Here is a 22,577-nt window from a genome sequence, read left to right as displayed (position 1 = left end):
TTGTCACCCAGGCCGGAGTACAGTCACACGATCTCAGCTCACTGCAATCTCCACCTCCTGGGTTCAAGCAATTCTTCTGCCTCAGCCTCCTGAGTAGCTGGGATTACAGGCATGCACCACCATGCCTAGCTAATTTTTGTATTTTTAGTAGAGAGGGGGTTTCACCATGTTGGCCAGGCTGGTCTCAAACTCCTGACCTCAGGTGATCTGCCAACCTTGGCCTCCCAAAATGCTGGGATTACAGGCGTGAGCCACTGTGCCTGGCCCATGGGGTTCTTGAAGATCAGGATTTGGTCTCATCTCCCCAAAAGCCTAGCACAGTGCATAATGGGCACTCCAGGAATATGCTGAGTACCATACTCAATAGAGCTGACTTGATGGTCATTCTTTAACAACAATTCCAGTTATCTAGAATCCCTTTCTTCTCGTCTTAGTTTTAGTTGATCCTTCTTGATGCACGCCTTTGATCATTCCTCTATCTCACCTTCGTGTTATGTAAAGACCAAAAGACGACTGAATTCTGGCAAAGCCTCAGTTAACTTGTTTCTAAAATTAGGAAAGGCCAGGTGCGCTGGCTTACAACCGTAATCCCTGCACTTTGGGAGACCAAGGTGAAAGGTTTGCTTGAGGCCAGAAGTTCAAGACCAGCCTGGGTAACATAGCCAGATCTCATTTCTACAAAAAAAAAGAACATTAGCATGGTGGCATGTGCCTGTGGTCCCAGCTACTCAGGAGGCTGAGGGGGGAGGATTGCTTGAGCCCAAGAGGGTGAGGCTGCAAAGAGCCATGATTGCACCACTGTACTCCAGCCGGGGCAACATTGAGATCCTGTCTCCAAAAACAAACAAACAAACAAATAAATAAGATAAAATGAGAAAAGTGATTCAAAGTCACTGCAGAATTAGTGCGACACTGTAGTAACCTCTGCTTCTTCTTCCCTTGGGAAGTGAGTACAAGCAAAATAAGTGAAAAGCATTCTGTTTTTCCATTAAATAAAAGCTGACTAAAAGGTTAATGAGTTAAAGGGCTCAAAGTATAAAGAAGAATGGTGTTCTATTTATTCACACTGAAAAACTTATTCAACTATTTATGGAATGTCTGCTGTATACAAAGCAGTAAGCAATTTGGAAACCCTACTTCCTGCGAGCACAGAAACTTCAATAGCCGCTTAACCTCTCTAAGTTTTGCCTCTGTCTCTAAAATGAAAATATTTATACCTATTTCATAAGATTATATGAAGAAAAAATGAGATGAGGCATAGTATACTGCAAGTGTTCAATAAATGCCAACTGTAATTCCTAGTGGTTGTCAGGAAGCCAGAACCCAGATTCCTACTACTCCAGGGTAACAAATCAAGGATTTTTATCCACAATGGAGCAGGAAAGCACCTCTCTTCCCCTCTTCATTTAGAATGAACAAAAATACTTTGTTCATTCCAGCAACTCTCATTCTTTCTTACCACTTCTAGGAACTCTTTAAGTCAATAAAATCCAAATTTGTTGTACATTAGAATCACCAAAGGAGAAGCTGAAGTCAATTAAATTAGAGTACTTGGGGTAGAACCCAGGTGGCAGTATTTTTTTAAACTCCCAGGAAATTCCATAGCAGCTAGGGTTGAGAACCACTGCTGTATAAGTTCTCCGGGGTGCTTAGAATTTGCAAAAGAAATCAGTTGGCTCTGGGAATCTTGGACTGATGGCATTTCCCTCATAACAACTTGTAAAATGCAATGTCATTACAACAGTTCTGCCTTAAGGAAGATTATGAGAATATGTTCTATCTGCAAAAAATACTTACTGGAATCTCTGAATCAAAAGCTAGGAGATTGTTATTTCAAGATCCAATATTTGGCACAAGGAGCCACTTATACAGGATAAGCGCTGGCCAGCAGAGAACTTTAACTTCCTGTTTCCAGGGGGCCTTCACCTTGGAGATGTCTTCCCAGTCATGTTACATAGTCATTCCATAAGTAGCTATGCATAATAGGCCCCTTCAATATACAGACCATAGTTATTTTGGGTTTTCCTAAAGACAGCAAATATGGCCTACAGGGCAGGTGAGACTAGGAAATCTAGTCTTCCCTAAGTATTTCCCCCAATATTTCACTCATCCGAAACTCATTAACTAAATGAAACCACTTAAATTCCAATTGCCCTCAAACAAAAGTGAAATAGCAGCCAGTGATATACTGATACACTTATGATAATCTGAACAGGACAAGTAATAATTCCCTGTTATTGTCAGCTGGCAGTGTGTTCAGTCATTGGGCCTATTTTAAGAGAGAAATGGGCAAATTGGAGCATGACTAGAGAAATGTGATAAGAGTGATGGGAAACTGTTTATAGGAGCCAATGATACTCATCCTGGAGAAATAAAGCCTTAGAGGAGATGAAATATCATCCTTAATTAGCTCTACAGTTTATTTTTATTTTTATTTTTTTAGAGACAGAATCTCACTCTGTCGCCCAGGCTGGAGTGCAGTGGTGAGATCGTAGCTCACTCATAATCTCAAACTCCTGAGTTTAAATGATCCTCCCTCCTCAGTCTCCTGAGTAGCTGGTACTATAGGCATATGCCACCATGCCCAGCTAATTTTCTTTTTTTGGTAGAGATAGGGTCTCCCTATGTTGCTCGGGCTGGTCTTGAACTCCTGGCCTCAGGGGATCCTCCCTCCCACCTTGACCTCCCAAAGTGCTGGGATGGTAAGTGTGAGTCACTGTGCCCAGCCTAGACTTGTTTGTAAAATGAATGATATGTATTTCTATGTTCCCTCCCTAGACAGAACTTCGATAGGTGAATTCAAATTAAAAAGCAAGCAGATTTTGATACAATATAAGGAACAATTAGAGCTGTCTAAAATTGGAGTGGATTGTCCCTAATGTGAAATGATGTTTTTTTCTTTTTTTTTCAGTAGAGATGGTTTCTCACTATGTTGCCCAGCCTGGTCTCGAACTTCTGAGCTCAAGTGATCCTCCTGCCTCGGACTTCCAAACTGCTAGGATTACAGGCGTGAGCCACCACACCTGGCCTCTAATCTGAAATTCTATCTTTAATGTATAACCATATTATTTACAAGTCAGAAAGCCATGTCCCATAGAGCCCTTACTCTGTGCAATGTATTATACCCAGGCAGGTAAAATTATTAAGAAGGTCAACTCTTCTTTACTCAAGGCCAATGTTCCAGTCTGTGGATTAATCTAATAGATCATTCTTTCTTTCATTTTTCATTTCTGCTCCCTGCTTTCTGATCAGAGGATAGAGAAAAAGAATCCCAAAATGATCAATACAGTATTTTATTAGCAGTTCTGATGATAATGGAAATACTCCAAAAAGACTTAGGCATTACCAATCAGAAGGTTGTGCTCGTCTCTTCCCAACTGTCTGTAAATTGACTTCACCTTAGTAGATTGAAAGTGGTCATAGTGGGAATATTTTCACCATGTAAATTAGCAAACACTACTGATCAGCACACCTACCCCTTCCTCCCCACCTCCAAGCTCATTGACCCTACTGCTTGAGAGTCTATGCTACCCAGTGACTACTGGCCTGGCACTACTAAATGACAATAGCCCTTCTAGTAGATTGTTCAATTATGTGTCTCTGTAAAAATATATTTAAAGCCAATGCTATTTCACTTTTTTTTTTTTTTGAGATGGAGTTTTGCTCTGTCACCCAGGCAGGAGTACAGTGGCACTATCTCAGCTCACTGCAACCTCCTCCTCCTGGGTTCAAGTGATTCTCCTGCCTCAGCCTCACAAGTAGCTAGGATTACAGGCACCCGCCACCAGACCCAGCTAATTTCTGTATTTTTAGTAGAGACAGGAGGTGGGGGGAGGTCTCACCATATTGGTTAGGCTGGTCTTGATCTCTTGACCTCGTGATCTGACTGCCTCGGCCTCCCAAAGTGCTGGCATTACAGGCATGAGCCACCGTGCCCTGCCCTAAAAACCAATGAATCGTATGCTTTAATTGGTGAACTCTATGGTATGTAAATTATATCTCAATAAACCTGTTAAAAAAACTAAGTGCAGGAAAGAAAACAGTTTTATTTTATTAAATACCTGCTAAATTTTGCCAGGCACATTATCTCATATGATCTTTTCAGGAATCCCTTTGGATTCTAGAGAAATTAAGAAACTTGTCTTGCTGGACGCGGTGGCTTATGCCTGTAATCCCAGCACTTTGGGAGGCTGAGGCGGGCGGATCACGAGATCAGGAGTTCCAGACCAGCCTGACCAACATGGCAAAACCCCATCTCTACGAAAAATACAAAAATTAGCCGGGCGTGGTGGCACACGTAGGAGGCTGAGGCAGGAGAATTGCTTGAATCCAGGAGGCCGAGGTTGCAGTGAGCCAAAATCATGCCACTACACTCCAGCCTGGGTGACAAAGCGAGACTCTGTCTCAAAAAAAAAAAAAAAAAAAAAAAAAATGCAGGACAAGTCACAGAGTAAACTGTGTCTCCTGAACCACTGAGACAGGGCTTCTTAAAGCCCTCCATCTAGACAGAGGATTTGCATGTGAACCCGGGGCAAGGCCAAAGCTACAGATGAGTATCAAATGCCCCAGCAATGGGACTGACCGATTGTCAGGGGAATTGGCAAGACCAGTGCCAATCCTGTTTCATTCTGGGTATGCCATCTATAATGCCATCCATCCACTTTCCTACGACACAAGAAGGTATATCAGGAAGTGACTAGGAGAAAACATTATTTTAGGGATAAGTGTGAATCTGTTGCATTTAATATTATCATCAGTAAAAATGATCTGTGCATGTCTGATTTAGACAGGCAAGTTGAGTGTGATGGGACTAGCAGGGTAGGTGTGAACAGGCAGACCCTTTCTGTGCAACCAAAATCTCTGGCTAAGGCTCTCTCCCTGCCAGCCCATGGACTTAGCCAAGGCTCCTTGGGTTTCCAGTAACAGAGATATCTCACACTTGCCTGAGCTAAAATGCAGAGTGTGCTGGGCATGGGCCAGGGCAGGAAGGGCAGCTGGGCCTCATGGGGTGGGAACAAAGCCCTGAGAGGCCACTGCGAATGGAGACAGCCATACTCTTGCCACCTCCTTTTTTCTCTTGGGGTGACCTGGTTTCTCATCTCTCTTTCTCCCTGACACTGTGTCAGTTTCCTTTCTGCACAGCCCAGTTTTCCTTCCATAGTACATAGTGAAAATGGCCAGGCCAGTCCCCCATTATAAGCTGTCCTAGTTCCAGGGCCAACTGAGACTGACCAGAGGCCTGTGTCCTAATTCCAGGTGCCCTGGAGAGAGAATCTGGTTGTCTCAGCTTGAGTCAGGAGTGTCTACCCTGGTCATCTGTGGTAGAGCTGCAGGGCCACTTGAGGAGATGGTGACTGCTGGGGCCACGCCTGTGGAAGGAGGCTGGCGGCAACTTTGAGGAAAGGAGGCACAGACCGAACAGAAGACCCTAAAGGTGCCCACTCCCTCCAGGCATCTCTGCTGCCTTTGGCACCGCAGCTGGTGGCTCTGCGCCCTCCCCTCCAGGCTGCCTGCCTTCTCCCTCAAACCCCCAGCATTAATGGGACATCGTTTGTTAACTGAAAACATTTTCTCCACAAACTTCAGCAAACTGGTGGTGAATGTCTACAACAAAAACATTTTTTCTTTTCTCTCTCTCTCTCTCTCTCTCTTTTTTTTTTTTTTTTTTTTTTTGAGACAGAGTTTCGCTCTTGTTGCCCAGGCTGGAGTGCGATGGCGCGATCTCAGCTCACTGCAACCTCCCAGGTTCAAGCGATTCTCCTCCCTCAGCCTCCTGAGTAGCCACCACACGCGGCTAATTTTGTATTTTTAGTAGAGATGGGGTTTCTCCACATTGGTCAGGCTGATTTCAAACTCCTGACCTCAGGTTGATCTGCCTGCCTCAGCCTCCCAAAGTGCTGGGATTAAAGGCATGAGCCACCGCACCTGGCCAACAAAAACATTTTTTCATATGGAATAATCAAATCTGGGGACCACATGTTGAGGGGAGAAACCATTTAAACTAAAGACATGCCAAGTACATTGGAAGTGAGTCAGTTTACAAGGATCTACGTGTGTCTAACAGTATATTTTACAACCAACAAAATTACTATGTATAATATACAAGTAATTCATTTGCAAAATGCCTTTTTAAACAGCCCTCACATTATGTCTAAATGAGAACTATCTTATTCACACTTCTTCAAGTGGCCAAAGAAGAAAATCTGAAATTAGGGGCAAGAAGCAGAAAATCTAGAGGTTCTTACCTAAGTGGGTTCCTGCTTCTGATTTATCAGGTGCCATTAAGGGAACTATGGGGCACATTGTTAAATCCAAAAGCTATACTGTGAGCCTTGAAGAGCAGCTAAGACTCCTTCCCCCACAATCTCTGATAGTGGTTGTGGTGGTGATGATGGTGATGATATCACCTGAGCACTGATTTTGTGCCAGGCACCATGCTAGGCACTCTTCACATGGATTATCTAATTTGATCTTTCCAACATCCCTATGAGGTAGATAGTACTATTATCCCCATTTTACACATGAGGAAACTGAGGCACAGAGCTAGTTAAGTACCATTCCTAAGTTCTCAGAACCAAGCTATAAACCTAAGTCTGGCTGAAGCTGAAGACCTTTAATCCTTATGAATATAATATATCTAGATCTTCCAACAAGATTTTTTTTTTTTAATTTTGAAAACAAAGCTCCCTCATGGACATTAGGCTTTCCTATCATTTTCATCACTCATTACGTCTTTTTATTTCCAGTGCATTTGAACAAGTGTCTTTTATGTTTCCTATAAAGAAGTACTGAGGTCAAGGGCAATATAAAAATGCTTAAGACCCTCTTGGGGTTTTCGAGGAGTTCAAGGTCATCTAATATGAGGAAGAGCCTATATAAGCATAATGATACCACAACACTGAATATGATCTGTCATCCTAGAAACACAGGGCTCTAGGAGATTAAGGGAAGGAGTGGTCATGTCCACTAAGCATATACAAGTTAGGATCTGCTGCAGGTGAATGTTGCTAGATGAATCGTGTGAAAGAGACAGAAATCCCATGTTAGCCACAGTAACCAACAGTTCCCAGGTGTGATACTCGGTGGGACCACTATGACTTCTGCTAAGTTAGGTAGCCATGTATATTAGTCTGTTCTCACATTGGTATAAAGAACTACCTGAGACTGGGTAATTTATTGAAAAAAAGAGGTTTGACTCACAGTTCCACAGGCTGTACAGGAGGCATGGCTGCGGAGGCCTCAGGCAACTTACAATCATGGTGGAAGGCGAAGGGAAAGCAGGCACGTCATTTTCGTTTGTTTGTTTGTTTGTTTTTGTTTTTGAGACGGAGGCTCACACTGTTGCCCAGGCTGGAGTACAGTGGCACGATCTCGGCTCACTGCAACCTCCGCCTCCTAGGTTCAAGCAATTCTCCTGCCTCAGCCTCCCGAGTAGCTGGGACTACAGGCACACGCCACCACGCCCGGCTAATTTTTTGTAGTTTTAGTAGAGATGGGGTTTCACTGTGTTAGCCAGGATGGCCTCAATCTCCTGACATCGTGATCTGCCCGCCTCGGCCTCCCAAAGTGCTAGGATTACAGGCATGAGCCACTGCGCCCGGCCTAGCACGTGTTACATGGCCGGAGCAGGAGGAAGAGAGCGAAGGGGGAGGTGTTACAGACTTTTAAACAACCAGATGTCATAGAACTCACTATCATGAGAAGAGCAAGGGGGAAGACTGCCCCCACGATCCAATCACCTCCCATCAGGCCTCTCCTCCAACACTGGGGATTACAATTCACACATGAGATTTCAGCAGGGACACAAATCCAAACCATATCACCATGTCTTTAAGTGAAGTAGGAAAGACACAAGACTTTAAAGGAAGGAATGGATTCTAGACAGGCCTGAGCCTTGTAGCGTGTTCTCGGTAAGCACTGTCCCTGAAGAGGAGACTCCTATCATGAGCTGTCAGCCAGCAAACCCTGGCAGGGATGATAGGAAGACCCACAGAGGAGATCTTCGGAAAGAGCTCTTCCCTCTGTGTGACACTTTAGATCTCAAGGATCTCTCCAGAACAGTCCCAGGAATAAACGGATATACCTTGTTCTTTGCACTTTGATTGCAAAAACCAGCCCATCATCTGCCACCAGCTGGACCTAGTGAATTTTGGTGCTGCCTGCCATGCAGACATCTGAGACGTGCGTTGATTACATGCTCTGCCCCCCACTGCCATTGCTAAGCCCTGCTTTCTGTTCAGGCAATGTGAGCCGGCTGTGCCTTCCTGCTCCTCTGTTGTCTGCAGCAGTCTGTGATCAGAACGTAGAGGCTTAACCATAGCCATGGAAAGCAGGATGCACTCCAAACTTAGCTGACTTTGGATAAAATGGCTCTAAAGCTCTTTTTCATTTATATACAACTTTACATTACAAAGCCCGTCACAATCAGCATTAATTAAACCTGCCACTCATTGCCCTCTGAGGTAGAGCTGAATTAGTCTGCTCATTTTACAGCTGACAAAACAGACAGAAAGGCTTAAGGATTTGCTGAAGTGAAGTGGGGTTCAATCAAGGAAGCCTGGCATGATTCCCTTTCTAGTTCATTCTTCTTCTCCTGGAGGAGGCCTTCAAAATGCCTCGCTCCTAACTCCGAGCAGCTAAAGGAAGCCAAGTGGGAAGAGGAGCTTGGCAGAGCAGCCGTGGCGATCTAGAACAGAACATCAGTGTGAGGTTTGGACGATGTGAGCACAGCCATGTCATGTTTTCCTGATTTTCAGTAGATATTATACACATGCGCATGCACGCGCGCGCACACACACACACAGTTTCTCTTGTTGGATCAGGGAGTAGAAGGATGTTGGAACATAGTTGGAATGCTGGTTGGCAGCAATGCTCTGATTGACCTGGTGGCAAAGTGGCCCACCCATTACCCACACTCCAACCACTTACTAGAGCCTTTATATTAGAATTTTAAACAAACTCAAAATCAAACACATTCCAAGGACAGGCCCGGTTTCCCATTTTGTGGGGCCTGGAGCAAGAATGAAAACGAAAACCAACATATCATATGTCTAAATATTTAAAAATTCTAGCCAAAGCTAACAAACTTGGGTTTCCTATCTTGACAGATATACCTTTATAATGATGCAGATAATTGGTTTGAATTTAGAATATTTCAGCTCCTTAGAGCTCCATACCAAAACGTGGTGGCTCAGGAGAGCAGCCCTGGCCCAGAACACTGCCCTTCCTTCACCCTTCAAATTGGGCCCACATCATGAAGGGCCTCACACACACATGATGTGGATTCCAGCCCATATGTCCAAGTGCTGGCCATATCATCACCCCCTTTTGGTTACCACTTGGGCCTATGGCCCAATTGTACAGTCCACCCTCAGTATAGATCAGGGCCGGGTGCAGTGGCTCACACCTGTAATCCCAGTACTTTGGGAGGCTCACTTGAGGTCAGGAGTTCGAGACCCACCTGGCCAACATGGTGAAATCCTGTCTTTACTAAAAATACAAAAATTAGCTGAGCATGGTAGTAGACGCCTATAATCCCAACCACTCGAGAGGCTGAGGTAGGAGAATCGCTTGAACTCTGGAGGCAGAGCTTCCAGTGAGCTGAGATTGCACCACTGCACTCCAGCTTAAGCAACAGAGCAAGATTCTGTTTCAAAAAAAAAGAGAAAGGGCCAAGCACAGTGGCTCATGCCTGTAATTCTAGCACTTTGGGAGGCCGAGGCGAGTGGATTGCCTCAGCATAGGAATTTGAGACCAGCATGGGCAACACAGTAAAACCCTGTCTCTACTAAAATACAAAAAATTAGCTGGGCGTGGCCGTGTGTGTCTGTAATCTGTAATCCAAGCTACTTGGGAGGCTGAGGCAGGAGAATTGCTTGAACCCGGGAGGCAGAGGTTGCAGTGAGCCGAGATTACACCACTGCACTCCAGCCTGGGTGACAGAGCGAGACTCCATCTCCAAAAAAAATAAAAAAGAAAGAAAGGAAGGAAGGAGGGAGGGAAGGAAGGAAGGAAGGAAGGAAGGAAGGAAGGAAGGAAGGAAGGAAGGATAGATAAGGAGAAGAGGTCCATACCAATCCTGGAAGCAGGGCCATTGGCAGGGAATCCTGAGTTCTGGGTACCTGGAATGTAGCCTAAAAAGATGGCATGGCTCTGGGTGAGTAAATCCACTTTGTCTGTAAACTCCTTGCCCAGTGGAAAGGACTGGCCAGAAGAGAACAAGGGTATCATAGGGCTCTCTACACAGTGGGCCCCAGGGGAGAGGCCCCTCTTGCCAAGACCTAAGGGCAAATCGTATCTGGACAAATAATAAATAAGCCAAAGGTGTGAGTTAATAGAGTCTGCACGAATCTGGGTACCATTATTTCTACCTCAACTATACAACACAGAGGCATGAGCTGTTTCAATATTTTATCTGCTACCTCCAATAAATAACTTACTTATACTGTGCAGTAGGCATTATCTCCAGTAGGTATGAGAGCCAGAGAATGAATGAATGAGCTCCATAAGTAAATATTTTACTGCTACGGTTGCACTCCCATGCAAAACCGGACATCAAAACTCTAGAGGGTGATCCAAAGGTCAGTGCCACTGCTGCTGCCTCCCCAGAATGGACCAAGGGGGAGGAATAAGAGAAGCTTGACTCCCTGGACCGCTGGGCATTGCTTTTTGTGGGGTTGCTTGGGTCAGTCAAGGTTGTGAGGAGCTGTCAGACAACACAGCTTCTGTCCACATCATTTCCTTCAGAATCAGTGTCATGATCACAGTTCTGGCTTTAAGATGCAAAGAAGCCAAAATTATGAGTTTCCTTATTGTTCACCCATATCTCAGTTTTGCATAATAATTTACAATATTTAATATTAAGGGAAAAATGTCCACATGTAAAAAGTATTTTCATCACCAAATTCTCAAGGCAAAAGATGTAAGGAAATGTGTACAATGTTTATTTTGATGCAAATTTGTTGTTGTGTGTTTAAATGCTAACAGCATTGAATTCTGGATTCTCGGTTCAGGCAAGGGTTCCTCCAACTTTCTCCAATAATATTGTTCCTAAAGGAGGTGACTCAACGCTGGTCAGCAAGACTTTGCTGGGATGGTTCACCCAAGAGCATCTCTCTTAGGTGATGCTGATGATTGCTAGTAAAACTCGATGTCACTGATACTGAGTGTTGTAACCTTCCATTTATCAACAATAGTTAGGGAATTAGGTGTTCTAATACACTGGGTAATCCACTTAATTATAGACTAACAGTATCTAAAGAAATATGAACTAGTTTTGAAATAACTATAAGGCTGGGCACAGTGGTTCACGCCTGTAATCCCAGCACTTTGGGAGGCCGAGGTGGGTGGATCACTTGAAGTCAGGAGTTCAAGACCAGCCTGGTCAACATGGTGAAACCTCATCTTCACAAAAAAATTTAAAAATTAGCCAGGCATGGTGGTGTGTGCCTGTAATCCCAGCTACTTGGGAGGTTGAGGCAGAAAAATCGCTTGAACCCAGGAGGCAGAAGTTGGAGTGAGCGGAGATTGCACCACTGCACTCCAGCCTGGGTGACAGAGTGAGACTCTGTCTCCAAAAAAAGAAAAAAAAAGAACTATAAACTAGCACAACAGTACATTACCAGCATATCATAATTCTACTTAGTATTTTAACTATTTAAGTGTGGGTCCTACCTCCTGTGAAGGCCATAGGTTTCTTATTGAGTGGTCTGTGTCAGTTTCATCTTTATTCCTCTTATGGTATCTAGCAAGTTGATTTATATATTGTAGGTGCTGAAAGAGTTTTTGTTGAATGAATGAAACTATAGAACACAAACTCTCATTTACTAACATGACTTAATCCTTCTTTGATGACTCAGAGGGCCCTCCAGGATCACACATTTCTTCAAGGTTGTTATTATGTGCATTATCTATGGGGATGTTTAAGCATAGACCAAGTGGTTGAACAGGGAATTCTTCAGTGACTGGAAGATAGGACTTGATAACTACCAGCTCATTCCAATTCTGTGTGTATGTGTTGAAAAGTCAAATATAGAAATGATCTCATTTATTATCACCTGAAAGAACATGTTTATGAAACCAGGAGATTACAAGTGAAAACTGTTAAATAGCCTCTGTTAATAAGCCTTAACCAGAATTCATGGTCCTTGACCATGATAAGCCAATTAATCTGAAAAGGTAGGATACCATTAGTGCTGTGAGCGTATTATTACCATTATTTAATTTTATTAAAACCTGCTCAGTAGATTATAATTTACTAATTAATGCAAACATATTTGTCACTATGTGGCTAATATATGCCAAGCCTGTGTTAGTCAGTCATTAGGGATACAATGTGAATATAATTCATGCCCTCAAGAAATTTAAATAATTTTTCTGTAAAAACATTTCATTGTGCAGATCATTTTTACAGCACTTTAAATGTCAACGTGGGAAATTAGCCTGGGTGTGATTTGACCTTCTAACCTAGCCTATAATTTGTTCAAAATACAGAACAAGACAAAGCAAAAAATGCCAATGTTAGCTTAATTACTTGACATTAGTCTTTTTCTCAAAAACGCAATATACAGAATGTTCATTCAGAATTTTGGGTAAATATGCTTCTGCACAGAAGGTGATTTTCATTCCAGGTTAGTACAACATCTGCCAGTGCCCCAGAGCTTGAGCGTGAAGCGGCCTCCCCAGGTGTGGAGGACAGAGAGACATCACAGCACTCCACCCTCTTCTCTGATCTTTCTGTGGATCTGATAGTGACAGAGGCGGCAGCAGGGAGCCCTACCCTGGGACGCAGGAGAAACCTGGGAGGCAGGGACGGGTGTTCTCAGGCCAGTCTGTCAGGAATTCAGGAGATGGATGCTGCCGTCTTTCCTCATAGCTTCCTGTAAACATGCTGATTTTCAACTTGATAGTAGGACTTTGCTATTTAGTGTTTTCATATCTAAAACTAGGGGGTTAGGTTGCGGGAGGTGGCTTAGCCTCTAATCTCAGCACTTTGCGAGCCCGAGGCGGGCAGATCGCTTCAGTCAAGGAGTTTGAGACCAGCCTAGGCAACATGGTGAAACCTCATCTCTGCCAAAAAATAAAAATAAAAATTAGCTGGGCGTGGTGGTGCGGGCCTGTGGTCCCAGTTGAGGCGGGAGGATACCTTGAGCTGAGGCGGGAGGATACCTTGAGCTGAGGCGGGAGGATACCTTGAGCCTGGGAGGTAGAGGTTGCAGTGAGCCAAGATCGTGCCACTGCACTCCAGGCTGGGTGACAGAGAGAAACCCTGTCTCAAAAATAAATAAATAAATAAGAAAATAAGGGCCGAGTGCGGTGGCTCACGCCTGTAATCCGAGCACTTTAGGAGGCCAAGGCGGGTGGATCACCTGAAGTCAGGAGTTTGAGACCAGCTCGGTCAATATGATGAAACCCCGTCTCTACTAAAAATACAAAAAATTAGCCAGGCGTGGTGGCGGGCGCCTGTAGTCCCAGCTACTCCGGAGGCTGAGGCAGGAGAATCGCTGGAACCCGTGAGGTAGAGGCTGCAGTGAGCCGAGATCGCGCCACTGCATTCCAGCCTGGGCGACAGCGTAAGACTCCGTCTCAAAAAAAAAAAAAAAAAAAAAGGTTTAGATTAAATCAGTTTCCTACCATACAGTCCGCAGGACATAAGCCCCATAAGATGCGCCATCAGATTGGAGTGTGGGGAAAGCCGTGTGCCACACCTTGCCGTGGAGACTCACAGCTGCGCCTCTGCACACTGATGTCAGAGAAGCTGCACCGTCTAAACAACTGATAGCAGCATTTCTCAAAATGCTTAGCCCTGAAATCTTTTCTTCTTGTGTCACCTACTAGCATCTGCTGACTCACTTAGTGTTCTGAGGTACACATTTTGAGAAATCCTGAAATACATCTCTATAGTCATTGGTTTTTTGTTTTGTTTTTTCTCAAGATGGAGTTTCGCCCTGTCACCAGGCTGGAGTGCAGTGGCGCAATCTCGGCTCATTGCAACCTCCGCCTCTGGGTTCAAGCCATTCTCCTGCCTCAGCCTCCCGAGTAGCTGGGATTACAGGCGCCCGCCACCTCGCCCAGCTAATTTTTGTATTTTTAGGAGAGACGGGGTTTCGCCCTGTTGGCCAGGCTGGTGTCAAACTCCTGACCTCGTGATCTGCTCGCCTCGGCCTCCCAAAGTGCTGGGTGGTATTACAGGCGTGAGCCACCGCACCCGGCCTAGCCATTGGTTTTTTTTTTTTTTTTTGTTGTTATTTGTTTTTTTTTTTTGGGGGCCGGGTCGCTCCTGTCGCCCAGGCTGGAGTGCGGTGGCGGGATCTCAGCTCACTGGCTCCGCCTCGGGTTCCATGTTCTCCTGCCTCAGCCTCGAGTAGCTGGGACTACAGAAGTGCCACCTCATGCAGCTAGTTTTTTGTATTTTTTTTAGTAGGGAGGCCAGGTTTCACACGTGTTAGCCAGGATGGTCTCAGTTCCCCGGCCACCGTGATCCACCACGCCTCGGCCTCCCAAAGTGCTGCTGCTGGGATTACAGGCAGGCCACCGCGCCCGGCCGCCATTGGTTTTTATGGCCTCTTTTTTTTTGAGAAGGAGTCTCGCTCTGTTGCCCAGGCTGGAGCGCAATGGTGCGACCTCAGCTCACTGCAACCTCCGACTCCCTGGTTCAAGCGATTCTCCTGCCTCAGCCTCCCGAGTAGCTGGGATTACACCACGCCCAGCTAATTTTTGTATTTTTAGTAGAGAACGGAGTTTCACCATGTTGGTCAGGATGGTCTCAATCTCCTGAACTCGTGATCCGCCTGCCTTGGCCTCCCAAAGTGCTGGGATTACAGGCGTGAGTCACCGCGCCCGGCAGGTTTTTATGGCCTCTTAAAGCAAGAAGTAATCTTAGAAGTCAGAGGTCCATTGAGGTTAGATAACCTATCAAGGATCTCAGTTAGTCAGCGGACAGACTAGGTCCCTTTCATCTGTCAATTTCTTACATTCTGTATTCTCATAACCTTGATGAATAAAATTTTACTGTGAGGAAAGCTAGAAAAAGCATCAGCAATTGAAATCCACAGACAATTCCTAAGCCCCAGAGTTTCTACTTTTCGGTGAGCCCTGTTGGTTGAAGTGACTCCTGATTAAGCAAAAGCGATTAGAAATACTATATTTTCTAATGATGACTATCTACAAGCTAGTGAAGGTGTTATTGAATAGAGACTTATGCACTGTTCGAGAAGCCAGTGAGAAGAGGGAAAGGGGAAACAAACAGTATGGAGTCCAGAGCCCAGGTAATTAGCTCCTGGTGATGAAAAGTAAATTACTTTTTTTGATACTGAGCTCAAGGAGATCCTTTGATTTTTTTTTTTTTTTTTAAGTACTAAGTATGAGTCACAGATTCAGTTGGTGTCAGTCTTGAAAAAGAGAACTGATACTCTACTGACCTTAAAGCCTTGTCTCCTAGATAGGGTCACCTTTTTGCCAGCTCGAAAAAAATCTCACACATCTCTTCACTTGGTCTTTGCCTTGAGTTAAAAGAACGCAAATAATTTTAGGCTTTAATCTCTTTTTATGCAGTCTGCTTGTAAAGAATTCTTTAAGTTGGTGCCTGAGTAAACAACGGTATTCTCCCAGCAGTTAATTCCACTGGCTATTCCGCAGTCCCAACTATAGTATAGCCTAGCCCCAAAGTAATTAAAGAAGCAAGCAATTTGCATTCTTTTTCTACAAAACTACTCTTGAGTAGCAGATGGCAAACACAAATGTTTTGCTCTAGAGACATATGGAAACCTCTCTGTTTCATAAAAGCCTCAATAAATATTAAACCCCGAATGATGCCTTTCATTGCAGAAATAAAATGTGATAATCCCCCAAACAGCCTAATTAGACCATATAGCTACTTGAGTTTCAGAAAGCGGTAGGTGGGAAATTACAACGTGATTGGGATTTCATTCTCGGTTTCTCTTAATCTGAATATTCAACCTGGCCCAAAGGAATCACCTATTCAGCCTTATTTATTCAGCATTCTATCAGGTTATCATCATCATTTATCCTTGTAATTTTAAAAGTGAATAATCAAAGAGTCTTGCTTGATTTCATATTAACTCTTCAGTTCTGTCTAAACCAGTGAGAGCAAGGAATTTCACAAAGGGACAGGGTGTTTTATCACAGGTTCTGGAGCAATTCAACGTGTTCTGTGATTAACTCTGTTTATAAGCCCTTGCTATTGTTAAACTAGAAAAAAAAAAAAAAAAGTCAGAGCCAGGCACAGTAGTGTGCACCTGTAGTCCTAGCTATTCGGGAGGCCGAGGCAGGAGGATCACTTGAGCTCAGGAGTTTGAGGTTACAGTGAGCTATGATTGTGCCCATGAATAGCCACTGCACTCCAGCCTATGGAACATTGTGAGACCCTGCCTCTAAATATATATAAATAAATAAATATATATATATATATGTGTCTATGTTTAAGGTTATTCGGGAAATGATTATGATTATTCATATTAAGTAGCAATTGCAGGCAGAAATCTGATTGGAGTTGGCTCAAAGTACAAAGCAGAATTTCATTTGTCTCTTAACCCAGTAGTTTGGCAACCCAATAAATCACTGTTGCTATCTCAGGACTGAAACTTTGTGCTCCTTGGAAAGAGAGAAGCACTGATAACTGAGTCATAAGGGTGAATCGAATTTTGTTTAGAACAAGGAACTAGGTGTCTTGGGCTCCTTTCCTAGCTGCATACCCTACATGGCCTCAATGGGACTCACAAGGCCTCTGACATTGCTGATAAATCCCCCGATTCACCAGGGTGTTTGGGTGGCTCAGGAGACTATTGTGTGAAAGACCAGAACTTCCAGGTCTCAGGATATCTGTTATGGAGGCCTGGATTCAAGAGTTCAAAGGATTTTACAGATGGGAATGGATGATGTCATTCAGCTCCTCCCATTTTACAGTTAAGGAAACTGAGGCACAGAAAGGCTGTGCTTGTTTAAGGTCACAGAACTAGTTAGTGGCAGACGGGAAACAGAACTCAGGTCATCTGATGCTGAGTTCAGTCCTTTCTACAATTACAAAGTTCCAGGACAGATTAGTCAGAGCCTGATAGAAAAATCAGAAAGTTGGCTTCAGGAGCCATTTAAGGGTATAAAGCCCATTTTAAACTCTTTGCTGCCAAAATGGGCTTTATACCCTTAGCTGATTCCTGAAGTAGGGCAGAAAAGGGACCAGGTGTCGAAGTGCTTTGGTTAATTCTGGCTTTGGGCTACCCATTCCCTCCTCAAGGAGGCCATATTTCCTTCTTCCCAGTTAAGCATCAACCCATCTGTTTAGAGAATGACAAATTACACTTTTTCTGGATTCATTTCTGTGATTTCTCCAATGTAATCCATCACTTGGTAGTACTTGACACAAATATCCATGTGATGGGCAGGCATGGTGGCTCACACCTGTAACCCCAGCACTTTGGGTGGCCAAGGTGGGCAGATCACCAGAGGTCAGGAGTTTGAGACCAGCTTGACGAATATGGTGAAACTCTGTCTCTACTGAAAGTACAAAAATTAGCCAGGTGTGGTGGCGTGTGCCTGAAATTCCAGCTGCTCAGGAGGCTGAGGCACGAGAATTGCTTGAACCCGGGAGACAGAGGTTACAGAGAGCCGAGATCGCGCCACTGCACTCCAGCCTGGGTAATACAATGAGACTCAGTCTCAAAAACAAGCAAACAAATATCCATGTGCATCTGACACACAAACACAGATGGTGCTCATTTGTTGGTTTCCTAGCCTTATCTTCTCCAGTCTTCACTAAGAGAACCCTGTGTTTAGGGTGAGGCTGACTCTACACCCAGTCCCAGCGGCTTAGATCAGTTGACTGAGGCCACTCTCTTGGGACCTGGATAGGTTCAGGGAAGGGCAGTCAAGGCCCATGGAACTCAATTCCTGGGTATTTATTTGAACTCTTGGGGAAAAGGATTCTCTACATTCTGCTCTGTGTGAATATGGAAGCAAGGAGCCCCACCAGTTTCAGGAAGACATTTTGCAACCACCTGGGGCTAGCCTATTGAAATAAGTGCTATTTCGAAGACGTGTTGCTAAGATGCTGACAGAGAGAAACCAGGAACTGGGCATATAATTTGAGCTACTGGATTAAGCCTCATCTGTCACTAGGCCTATATCTGATAATTTTAGTTTAGGGTTAAATATTTTTATGGTTTACTTAAGTATTTTTATTTAGGTCATTTAGTATTCTGTTATTTACTACCATAAGCATCCCAATACCTGTTCTGATGCTGATTGTGAGTTTCAGCATGTCTTGACTTTGCCATTGGATAAGAGTCCATTTTAAAGTTGGCCCCAAGAGACTTAAAAAAAAAAAACAAAACCAAAAAACTCAAGTTTACAAGAAGCTCTACCCAAAATGCATAGTCCTTATTGCACGTCTTACTTTACACAAAATCCCACAAAACAACAATGCCTAGCTTAATGAAATGAATGAATTTTACTAATATTTTATTGTCAGCAACTTTATTATCAGAGAAAGAAATAATATAAGAGGTATTAGAATGAATTCCTTCCAAACCACCTTTGGGTGCAGGAGTCCTCAACTCCCGAGTGGGCCGGTTCCAGTCAGTGGCCTGTTAGGAACTGGGCTACACAGCAGGAGGTGATCAGCAGGTGAGCAAGCATTACCACCTGTGCTCCGCCTCCTGTTCGAACAGAGGTGGCACTACATTCTCAGAGGAGCATGAACCCCATTGTGAACTGTGTGTGCAAGGGATCTAGGCTGCACACTCCTTATGAGAATCAATGCCTAGGCCAGGCGCAGTGGCTCACAACTGTAATCCCAGCACTTTGGGAGCCCAAGACAGGCGGATCACCTGAGGTCAGCAGTTTGGGACCAGCTTGGCCAACACGGTGAAACCCCATCTCTACTAAAAACACAAAAATTAGCCAGGTGTGGTGGTGTGCGTCTGTAATCCCAGCTACTCAGGAGGCTGAGGCAGGAGAATCGCTTGAACCTGGGGAGTGGAGGTTCCAGGGAGCCTAGATCATGCCACCGCACTCCAGCCTGGGTGACAGAGTGAGACTCTGTCCCAAAAAGAAAAAAAAAAAAAAATCTAATGCTTGATGGTCTGTCATTGTCTCGTATCACCCCTAGATGGGACCATCTAGTTGCAGGAAAACAAGCTCAGGGCTCCCACTGATTCTACATTATGTAGAATGTATATAATGTAGGGGTCTTATCATCTCTCACTTTTATCTAACTTCTGCATTCAGTGGTGGTATGCATAGTATGTAACAATCAGTTTGGCACGAACACTTGACCGAGCAGATTGGAAGCCTGGCCCATCAGAATGGATGCTCAAATAATCAAAATCAACACCCAACCAATTAGAATGCATGCCCCACTAATCCGAATGAAAAGCCAACCAATCAGAATGGACAACTTATCTTGACCTATCAAGATAAATGCAGTGTGTACAAGCCTCACATTTACCATTGAATTTTTCACTTGTGGTCTCTCCCCTCAATTAGCTGGGAGCAAACTGAGGGCAAGGACCACACGAGACATCTTTTTGTATCCTCCAGGTGGCCTTGCTTAGCTGGTTTCAAACTGTGAACTTAATGAACGTTTGCGTGGACATTTTTCACCCAGTGATTGCTCAGGAAGTATCAGTGAGTGGAAAGGGTACAGTTTGTCCCTCTGATTAGGATAATTGTAGAATTATACACTGGAGTATCACTAAATAGCATTTTCTTTATGACACACAGGTGATATGAAAAATTGGTGTTTTTAAGGGCTTATCATTCAGTGTGATCTTGACAAACCAGAAAAATAATATATAATTATGCTGATTTCTTAAACACAACAATGAATAGTGTACTTACCGAATGAATAACATATAAATACAAGGTAGAGTACAAATAGGTATTAGCGAGGTCCCAAACACCTATTATAGCAAATCATAAACTAAAGGTGTCCAGATGTTTTAAAATTAGCTAGACTGCTGAGATGCCAGTCAGATCTTTATTCATTTGTTCATTGAACACCTTGAGTACCTACTATGTATAAAGCATGCTGGGGATGCAGCAATACCTTAGCAGTCTCTTTCCTCAAAGAGCTCAACTTTTAAGGGAGCAGACAAAGAAGCACACAAACCATTCAATAACAGAGAGAGAACTTATTCAACAGCTGAGTCATCAGTCAGTGAAGATAATCACCATAAAGGACATCTTTGTAGCCCACCGGGACAGCTGTGCTTAACTGATGGCAGAGGGCCAGAACCTAAGAGCGGCTGGGCAGAAGTGTCAACCGAGATGGGTACACACTGATTCCCAGAGGCTGCTTTGCCTTTAATTTTTCAGGACCATGTAAGCTCCTGGATTCTTATAAGATACAATTAAGGAGAGGAAAAGTCCCAATAATAACTGATACTGGGCCGGGCGTGGTGGCTCATGCCTATAATCCCAGCACTTTGGGAGGCCAAGGTGGGTGGATCACCTGAGGTCAGGAGTTCGAGATCAACCTGGCCAACATGGTGAAACCCTATCTCTACTAAAAATATAAAAATTAGCCGGGCATGGTGATGGGCATCTGTAATCCCAGCTACTTGGGAGGCTGAGGCAGAGGAATTGCTTGAACCCAGGAGGCAGAGGTTGCAGTGAGTTGAGATTGTGCCATTGCACTCCAGCCTGGGCAACAAGAGTGAAACTCTTTCTCAAAAACAATAAAAACCTGATATTGGTTTTGCCAGCCTTTGATAAGTAGGAGTCTCAGTCAAATTTAATTTCATTAAAGCAATTAAGAAAGGTGACATTTCTTGCTCTCAAGTGTCACAGAGCAACTTAAACCAGTTTAATAATTCTTAAATTATTTTGAAAATTTGCTTAGAGAACACACAGACCCTCAAGACTATGTTTGTAGAATCTTGGGGGTGGACCCCCAAGATGAATACATTACTGTGGAGAGTGAATAATGCCTTTGGCATTGTGCAACATGGCAGTCTTGCTTGCTACCATGAGGAAAGTTAGCCTGAGGACAAAGTAAACGCAGAGGAGAGCACGAACAAGAGAATACAGGAAAACGAACTAAAACTTTGATCAAAACCAGCCAAAAGCTCACACAGACCTCATACCAGACAGACCTTTCAGCAATAACCCATTTCCTTAGAAGGTTCACAGGGAAGAACTCGGATTGACGCAGCCTGGGTCATATGCCTACCTCTGTGGCATATGCAGAGAAGTGACATGATTCACAGTCACCATTAGAAAGAGGAGTAGCTTTCCAAAAGCAGAAAGAGTGTTGGTCTGACAAAATTCACAGCAGGTAGACTCCTTGGACATCTAGATTACTGTAGTCAAGCTGTCATGTACAATGTTAACCCTATAGAAGGCTTCAATAAACATTCGCTAAATCAAATTGAATGTGCTGGTCTGCCTAGTGCTCTGCAGTCATGTAGTATTTATAGGGTGGGCTTGGGAAACTGACAGAAAGTATTGATGTGGTTCACTCAGAGCATAGTAACTTGAGTTTAAAACGGGGTCCACTGATAGCTCTCAGAGAAAGAAGGAACAGTGGCAACCAGCAACCTGCTACCTTAGGTAACTGTAGTGCTACAGATATACTTAATTTCCAGTCCTTTGAGCAAAATGCCTTCATTCAAGAGTACTCAGTTACTGTTACCAGACTCTGATATCTAAATAACATTGTTGCACAAAATATGAAAATGAATAATGTGTAAGAGAAAAAAACCTAATTCTTTTTGAAGTAGTATCAATATGTCAAAATGCTTGAATGGTTCAACAGTGGTGCGCAAACTTACCAGCTAGAAAGTCCCAGTATTATATATACTTGGTAGCAGAGAAAAACTGGGGAAGTGAAAATAAGACAACATTATTATTTTTTAAAATTCCCACCAATTAACAAAATTCCCCTAAGAAAATTTAGGGACTTTAAAATTCCTAATGCTAGTTTCTCTTTTGAACTTAAGTTCTTTACCGTATCACTTTTATTCTACATTTTTATTTCTACATTTTGATTCATATAGAAAGAGAATGATAATAGTTGCATACAGACAGTGGGACTAAACATGATTTTAATAAATATACTTTTTTTCTTTTTTTTGAGAGGGAGTCTCGCTGTGTCGCCCTGTGGCGCGATCTCGGCTCCGCCTCCCGGGTTCACGCCATTCTCCTGCCTCAGCCTCCTGAGTAGCTGGGACTACAGACGCCCGCCACCACACCCGGCTAACTTTTTGTGTTTTTAGTATAGACGGGTTTCACCGTGTTAGCCAGGATGGTCTCGATATCCTGACCTCGTGATCCGCCCACCTCGGCCTCTCAAAGTGCTGGGATTATAGGCGTGAGCCACCGTGCCCGGCCATAAATATACATTTTTAAAAAGAAAGAAATTTCACTCGTCTTTGCGGAATTTTTCCCCCTTCTTTTCCAGGAATGAGGAGGAAGGTATAGAACAATCCACACTGTTCAGACCATGGCTGAAGTCACGTTCAGAGGCTTGCTCAAGGACTGGCTTGGGCAAGGAGACTCTGCCTGTGCCAGAGAGCAGAATCTTTCTTCATTAGGGGCAGACACTGTGACTTTGACCTCAT

This window comes from Papio anubis, chromosome 7, assembly GCF_008728515.1.
Source record: "Papio anubis isolate 15944 chromosome 7, Panubis1.0, whole genome shotgun sequence".
Classification (NCBI taxonomy): domain Eukaryota; kingdom Metazoa; phylum Chordata; class Mammalia; order Primates; family Cercopithecidae; genus Papio; species Papio anubis.
The sequence above is the reverse complement of the archived record's forward strand: the minus strand, read 5'-3'. Positions refer to the sequence as shown.